Genomic DNA, 8,028 nt, shown 5'->3' on the forward strand with positions numbered 1-8,028 from the left:
TCAACCCAAATACAGTCTATTTATTTTCTCATTGTCTAAGAAATCTCATATATGACTTACTTCTATACTTAATTTCTCTGATTCTCTATAGCAAAAATGAATATTCTTAAATAACACAGCAAACACAAGACAGTTATTTTTTCCAGAATTACTATCTCCTCCTCATTGGTCCCATAGCTCTTGGTGTCACCCCTATTATAAAACCACATTCTTTAGTAAGGGAACTAGGATTCAACTCAGAATTTGAGGCTTGCTCCACTTCTAAATCTAATGTACATATAATTGTGCCACGTAACATGTTGTCTGGGAACATGGCTTATCTCCACTGCAGATGGAAGGGTCCCTGTATTTCATGCCACCTCTCCCTCTACCTCACTTTCTCTCTTCCAAACACACACACACACACACACACACACACACACACACACACACACACACACGCAGAGTGCTTGGGCCCTTGAATTATGTTTGAGGGGTCCAACTGAACCCATCATCACTTAAGAGAGAGCACTGCCAGTTTGCTTTCCTGTGTCATCATCATTTGACTTAAAAAGCCAGAGAAGACACTTACCAACTTTACATCTCCCTGTATGGCCCCGGAAGATGACTGGTTAGCCAGAGACGGGTAAGATTCCTCAAGGGAGGAACAACCTAAGACAGGCACAGTCGTAGGGGGGCCATCAGGTGAGAAATTGGGGATCAACAGTGGTGAGGCTTAGAACCTCACCCCCCCCTGTGTTGAGAGAAATCTTCTGCATCCGTGGATGTTTTATTGCCCTTGTCTATCTCGGATTAGCACATAGTCTACAGGCACACACATGATCATCTACAATTGCTCTCTTACAACACTAAACTATGTTTTCTAACTTTATCTTGCATCTACCTACCACTTCAGCATTTTATTAAAAATAAAAAAATAATAATAATAAAGGGAGAAATGTGGGATCCACATATAAATCAAGTATAAAAATCAAATGAATATTCATATTTGACCTGATTGTTTATAGTTCATAATGCGTGATCAAAACCGAAAGTTTCTGTGATGAATGCCCTTGTACTGTTCACCATGTAAGAACTTATTCACTATGTAAGAATTCGTTCACCATGTAAGAACTTGTTCGTTATGCTTCAGAAGATTGGAGACTGACGAGAATTAGGCTTGAGATGGATTAATGATTGTGCATTGAGCATTGACTCCCCTATACAGAATTTTGTTGTTAACAACCATTTGATCAATAAATATGAGAGATGCCCTCTCAAAAAAAAAAAAAAAAAGCCAGAGGAGACACAAGCTTTTCCCTCCAGCAAAGCTCTGAACAGAGCACGTGCTAAATCCTGGTTTTCATTTGCCAAATTCAGACTGTGAACACCAGAGTCCTGATGTCTCTCCAGATTCAAGAAAGCAAAATCCTGCCCCCGTGCGACTGTAAATCCAGGAGCATCTGTCCCTTTCCAGTGGGTCCAGCCATAACAGCACTAAAGTTGAGCTTTTATATGTGAATAGAGCTTGCCAAATTCCCAGAATAGCCATGGCAGGAAATTGAATAACGAGGTAAAAGTGTGTCCCTGTACTACACCTTTAATACTGGAGAAGAGGGGGAGATAGGGCCCATTAAGAAATAAAAATCTTACTGTTGGCCCGTCAAGCTCATACACAGAGCTTTACTCTAGTTCAAGTCACCAGTTCCGAGCCACCCACACAGAAGTAACCAAAGGCAGGGATCTGACGACTCCCCTGCTCCACTGAATAACTCCAAGCTCCTCAGAAGGTGCAGGATCTTCGTTTAGCCGTTCTGACTGCCACATGTGGTCACCCTTTCCCATTTAGTGGGAAACTGCTCCCCTTCACACTTTTTCCCTTATTTTCTCTATCACTTAGGATGCTTTTGGATGACAATGACAATAGCAGCTAACATTTATGGAGTCACAGGTTGAGTTTGTGGGATGCAAACTCCGAGACCAGCAGGCAAGATGTGCTCCATGAGTCAATACCTATAGAAAAAGAGGGAAACGAAGCAGGGCAGTGGGGCAGGGGAAGGGGGAGAAGTTGAACTGAGGTGAAAGCCCAACAAAGGCCTCCATCAACCCCATGGAGAGCTCTAGAACTGGAGACCTTTCAGAGTGGTCTGAGGTGAGGCAAGCGGCTGAGGCAAGGGGTCCAGGCCTTCCTAGCTCCTCATAGATCAGCCATTGGATGCAGGCTTCCCCCAGAAAGAAGCCATGGCCTTGGGCAATGTAATCATCTTCAAATGGGACAATCCTTGTAAAGGATTGGCAAGTAAGCACTCCCAGTAGCTGGAGGAATAAGTCCTTTATTCCCAGTACTATCTGGGTAGACATCACACCTCCCACAAGCACTTACTACATGCCAGGTATTGTCGTACACCCTTCACATTATCTCATTTAATTCTTGCAGCAATCCTTTGAGGTTGGCACTTGAATTATCTCCTATTTGTACGTGGAAACTGATGCACAGAGAGGTAAGTTTACCTAGTGTCACACAGCTCGGGAGTGGTGGAGCCAGGATTTGAACTCAGACAGTCTGACTCTGATGATTATTTACCCACACTCCTCCCATGCTATTAAAATAAAAGCCAACAAAACTAAACTGGGAATTTTCCCAAGCATGGAGAACAGTATCCAGCACCTAACAAGCGATCAAAAATGTTTTAAATGAATGAACTGGTTCACAAAGGGAAAAATCCAGTGCCATGGGTTTCAAGAGCAATCAGGAGTCTGGCTCCACTTCTCTGCTCTCTGTCCTCCTGCATGTGTTGGCTTTGTCCTCAGGATGGCTTCTGTCAAGGTCACAAGATGGACTTGGGGCTACCTGCATTCATGTCTGCACCAGGAGGGGAGAGAACTTTACTTCTGTAGCCATCAGAAAACTCAAGCATCACAGTTGACACTTCACAGTCGGAACCAATCACTGAGGCAGAAGAACTGATATTATGCTGATTGGTTTAGGACACAAGGGAACACCCTTGATATGCACCCAAACCCAGAAGAGAATCTGGTGTTGTTAGGAAGGGAGGAGAAGAGGAATAAATACTGAGAAGGAAACCAATGACCATCCACTACACTCTTCATCCCATGGGCCTCCAAGCCCTGGAGCCCCTTCACTCACCTCCCCAGAGTCTGGCTCACCTTCTCCTCATCCCCGGCCTACATGTTCTTCATCCCTGCAGCTGAGGGTTTGAGAAGTGGGTTACTCTCAGATCCTATGGGAGAAGGGAAACAAGAGGAAAGCAGCCCCACTGAGTGGGGTCTGGGCTTGGGATAAAGTATATATATCAGATTCTTGATGCAATTAGATTAACCTCTTTACAGACCCTCAGACAAGCCCATCTGGCCGCACTATCTAAAATACGCCTCACTCTCTCTCCCTCTCCCTGCTTTATTTCCTTCATAGTGCTTATCTCTTTCTGGACTTGTACTATTTTATGTTTATTTAGTTGTCTGCAGAAAACATCTGGTCCACAGACATTGGCCATCTCTAGGTGGTCCCCCATTTGAGAGAGAACAGATCAATGAAATCCTTTTGTCTACACACATTTCAGAAATGTAATAAGGAAGATTTTGACAGCAATCCTTTCCAATTTTTAATAATCATTAAACTGATAAAAATCACACATGCTCTACAAGTTCAGCCATGACCAGCTCACCTCAGTGAATATTTTAGTTAAGGGTGCTGATTGTCTTAGACAACACAGGTTCACGATGTCCACAGGCTCTTCGTCATAGAATGAGGACAACAATTCTACCATTTCTCACATGGTGATCTGGGGCTACCAATTAAGAAAAGACTGGAAGATCACAGAATTTGAAACCAATCTCCTTAGATTCAAATCCCAGCACCAGCTCCTAGTGTCTGGGGGGTGTCTAGGGCAAGTTGATTGATCTCTCTAAGTCTCCATTTCCTGGTGTATAAAATGAGGATACTATTACTCACTCCTGCATGGACTTTTGTGAAGATGAATGAGTTATTCTCTATAAAGCCCTGAGGGGAGTGTGTGGCTCATAATAAACACATAAATAAATGTCTGGTCTTCAGGGTAGAGGAAATCAGTCATCATGAATGTCTCCCTCATTTTTGCAACTCACATGCACATCATAACAGAAACATACAACACACACTACATATCCACAACATGCAATATACAACACACATAGAACAAAACATGTAAGACACACAACACACATAGACATTCTTAAAAAAGCCAAGCATTGTTTCATATCCACAGTTGGTGGTCACATCCAATGTTAGAGCCAAATCCTTGCTAACCCACACTCAGTGCTCATTGCTCTTCCCCATTTTATGTCATTGTGACATCAGGCAATGTCCTGATAAAGCAATTTACCAATTGCTCTCAAGGCAGAATATTCTTTACCAATTTTGTTTCATAAGCTTCTCAGAAATACTGTCTTCTCCAGTGCAGAATGGCCTTTTCATGCAAAGTTTTAGAGTCAAATACACATGAGTCCCACTACTGACATTACTACTTACCAGCTGTGTGACTTGGGGCCCACTGCTAAACTTCTCTAGCCACAACCTTCTTCTTATTTTATGGGTGAAGAAACAGAGAACCAGAAAGAAACTGTTGAACATAAGCCTCATGTTGTTATCTATAAAAAAGATTCACCTTGCATGGCTCTTACAAGGAATGAAAAGACATGCCACATTTAGATTAGTGCTTAGCACATACTAATAAATGCTAATACAGCATGCTGGGTGAGTGGTGGTAATGAATGGTGCATTCCTTTAAATGGGTAGGAGGGGAGTTGCCTTGGATAAATTGTTGACAGTTGATGGGACTCTCTAATGGTGACTTGAGTCCCACCCATGCATTAAGTTCCAGATCCCATAAACTTCCACCCAGCACTGTGTTGTAACTGTACCATTTCCCTTCATGAAATTTGAGAGGTGATGTTTTGACATTGTTTCATTTCATTTCATTTCCTCCAGAAGGGTGGGCTTAATTTGTTTCTCAATGTAGGCAGAGCAAAATGGAGAAGTGTTTTAAATTGCTGTGATAGTCCAAAATGGTCTTACCTCTGGCCCCTAAGAATGACTCCAAAATTCTCTTCTACTCTCCTGAAGTATTTGAGCTTCCTGTAATTCCTCTAATTGCCAAATATAATCCTTAATTTCCTCCAAATCTTCCCCTTTGTCCTTTCATCTTGCCCCTAGGCATTTGGGTAACTTAACAATTTTTAAATAGTATCTTAATCATTTTTCATATTCTTATGGTGCATTTCTGCTCGCTCAGTGCTTTCACATCCTTCATTTTTGGCTGAAGCAAGACTTAAGTCCACTCGAAGGATGACAAGCTGAGGGTCAGAGACATGAACAAGTCCTGCATGTCAGCCTTCAAGCAAATGCCACTGTCTCCTGGTACAAGATGACAATCTTTAACTGACAGACATTTTTTTTTAAATTGTGGTAAAATATACATGACATAGAATTTACCATTTTAACCATTTTGAAGTGAACAGTTCAGCAGCATTAAGTACATTCTCATTGTTGTGCAACCATCACCACCATCCCAGCACCCTTTTCGTTTTCCCAAGCTGAAACTCTGTACCCTGAAACACTGAATCTCCATCTTCCCCTTCCCCAGCCCCTCGCTACCACCATTCCACTTTCCAAAGCTATGAACGTGACTGTGCAGGAAATCAGAACCATCATGTAAGAGGAATCATCCAGGAGTTGCCCTTTTGTATGACATACACTTTTGCAGCAAGATTTCTTCAGAAAGGTACCAAGATTCTTTTCCCCACTACATTTGCTCTGGCTAGTGTTGCCCACTAGCCAGAGGGTACCTATTCTTTACCCTAAAGTAACCCACCTTCAAGGACATGAACACCTTTCAGGCCCTGCCCTGCAAAGCAGATGTTTTCCAATGTTTTGTTTTATACTGAATGCTGTTCATTCCTCATGCCCTCCAGGTAATTCCTTGAATTGTGGTCAAGAGAAAAAAGAAAGCTCCTGGAAAAAGACATAAGACGTTTTCAAGCTCCACCCCTAAGATTCCCACAGGCCTCGCTCTCCTCCGCTGGCGGCTGCGTGAGCATGTGTTGTTTTTTGGTTTTTGTTTTAAAGAACTCTGTGATCCATTTCAATTCATGTTTTGCCCAGGAAGCTAACACAGCTGCAAATCCTTTCTGCCCGGAAAGCTTTCCAGACTTTCCAGAGGCCGCTTTGTGGTTCAGTGGCCACTTCCCTCCCTCTCAAGCTGGCCAGGCTCTCCAAGCCCACTGACCCCCGCAGGCCACCTACCTACTGCCTCCTCAGAGAAGGCAATGCTCTCTGCAAGTTGCCACGCCTTCTCCGGGGTTTCTGCTACTTGGAGAAGCGCAGGCCTCCCTCTTCGGGTTTCCCCCTCAAAGAATTGGCTGGGCTCCGCGCTGGTAAACGGACTGGCCGTCACCACGACAATGGCCTGGCCCAGAGCCTGGATGACGCCGGCCTGACTCCCCTCCCAGCCTCACCCAAGTCTGTTTGTTTGAGTTCCAGCAGCTTTTGCTGGGCTTCGTTGTGCTTGTCAGTTGGAGGCAGCTCCATGGCTGACTGGCTGCAGGGGACTTGGGATACCAGGATGTCAGCTCCCTGCCCGGGCAGGAATTTCCTGGCACCCTGAGGAATTTCCTCCTCATGGAAACAAGACCAGAAGAGCCCTTCAGGCGAGGCAGAGCCCACAGGAAGCTGGGGCACCTGATAATCCCCTAATGCTCGGACCCCGCAGCTGACTCCAGTCAAGGGCACTATGACTAACCCGTGTTGGCTTGGTTTTGCCATACCCATGACAAAGGGCCAGCCTGTTGTTTGATAAAACTAAAAACGCCATACATGTTGACAGAACAGTCCAGCTGTGCGGAAACACCAATAACTCACTCCAGGAAGGAGAAGAAACAATATGAGGACTTTGAGGAATAGTTTAAGTGAATATGGTGATAGACACCCAAGTGAATATTCACCTCAACATTTGGGGAAGTTTTGTTTCTGTTATTTGGATAACTGTATAAGCAGGAATCTGGAACATTGTGACTAATCTGAAAACACACCTAGCTTTTTGTCATTTCATCACGCTTTTATCTCCCGAATAACCCATTGAATAACTTGCTTAGACTCTGGGGCTTTTGAGTTTACCTCAGACCCTCTGATTTTTATTATAAAAGATGCTTCTCATGTGTGGCCCTTTGAAGCTGTGTCAGGGCAGCCTCATCGCCTCATCTGTACAATGGGAGTCGGTAATGGCAGGCAGCCAGGCTGTAGAGTACTTAGCTCAGCCCTGGCATTGACTGAGCTACTATCATCATCATTAACTCCCACCTAAGTCTTTTTTCTGAGAATCCTGACACTTTGCAAGAATTACACCATTGATTCATTTAACAAATACTCAATGGGCCAGGCCCTGTGCTAACCATTAGGGATAAAATGATAGACAAAAGGAGACACAGAACCAGCCCTTCGGTAGCTTCTGGACTAGTGAAGGAGACAGATATTAGTCAAAATAACCACACAATATGTAAAATTACATCTGTGTTGTATGAGTGAAAGCATCTCAGAACCTCCAGACCAGCCCACACCCAGCTGAATAGGAGAAAGGACATCAGTCTTCACCACATTGAGCTAAATTTCCCAGGCAATTCCTGCCTTAATTCCTGGCCTGCAAAATCATGAGCTATAATAATTTGATTGTTGTTTTAGCTCCCTGAAAATAAAAATAATTACTGCTGTACTATGTGCCTAAAGCATTAAGAGAACATGAAATAGAGGAAAGAAACTACATTTCAGCCTCTTCCTAGTTAAGCTACTGGTGTTAAAGTGGGTTTAGATATAAGAATTTAGAATGAAATTATTTGGCTGCCTAAATTCTAAGGCTTAAAGCAAAACTTAGGGAGGCAAAGTCTCAATCCACAATCGTACAGAAAGATCCCTGTGGTTCCTTACAGCAAACCTTGTTTCGCTGAAGAGCACCCTCTTCTGGCTCAGGGCCCTTCCTCCAGCCACATTGCCTCTTGCTG

At 43.7% G+C, this 8,028-nt stretch overlaps 1 long non-coding RNA gene across 8 annotated transcripts in view; it reads right to left on the reverse strand.

Moving 5' to 3' along the window:
* LOC108386892 (uncharacterized) overlaps positions 1-8,028 on the reverse strand; it is a 32,381-nt gene extending 24,353 nt beyond the window's left edge. For 5 of the 8 annotated variants that reach the window (XR_012133754.1, XR_005063148.2, XR_012133753.1 and 2 more), the window contains exon 1: positions 6,281-7,228. This is a non-coding gene — a long non-coding RNA (uncharacterized lncRNA). Of the gene's footprint in view, positions 1-6,280; positions 7,229-7,961 lie in introns of those variants that run through there. The other 3 variants (XR_012133756.1, XR_012133757.1, XR_012133758.1) reach the window with 2 other exon arrangements.

The sequence above is a fragment of the Manis javanica genome, chromosome 8, assembly GCF_040802235.1.
Source record: "Manis javanica isolate MJ-LG chromosome 8, MJ_LKY, whole genome shotgun sequence".
NCBI lineage: Eukaryota > Metazoa > Chordata > Mammalia > Pholidota > Manidae > Manis > Manis javanica.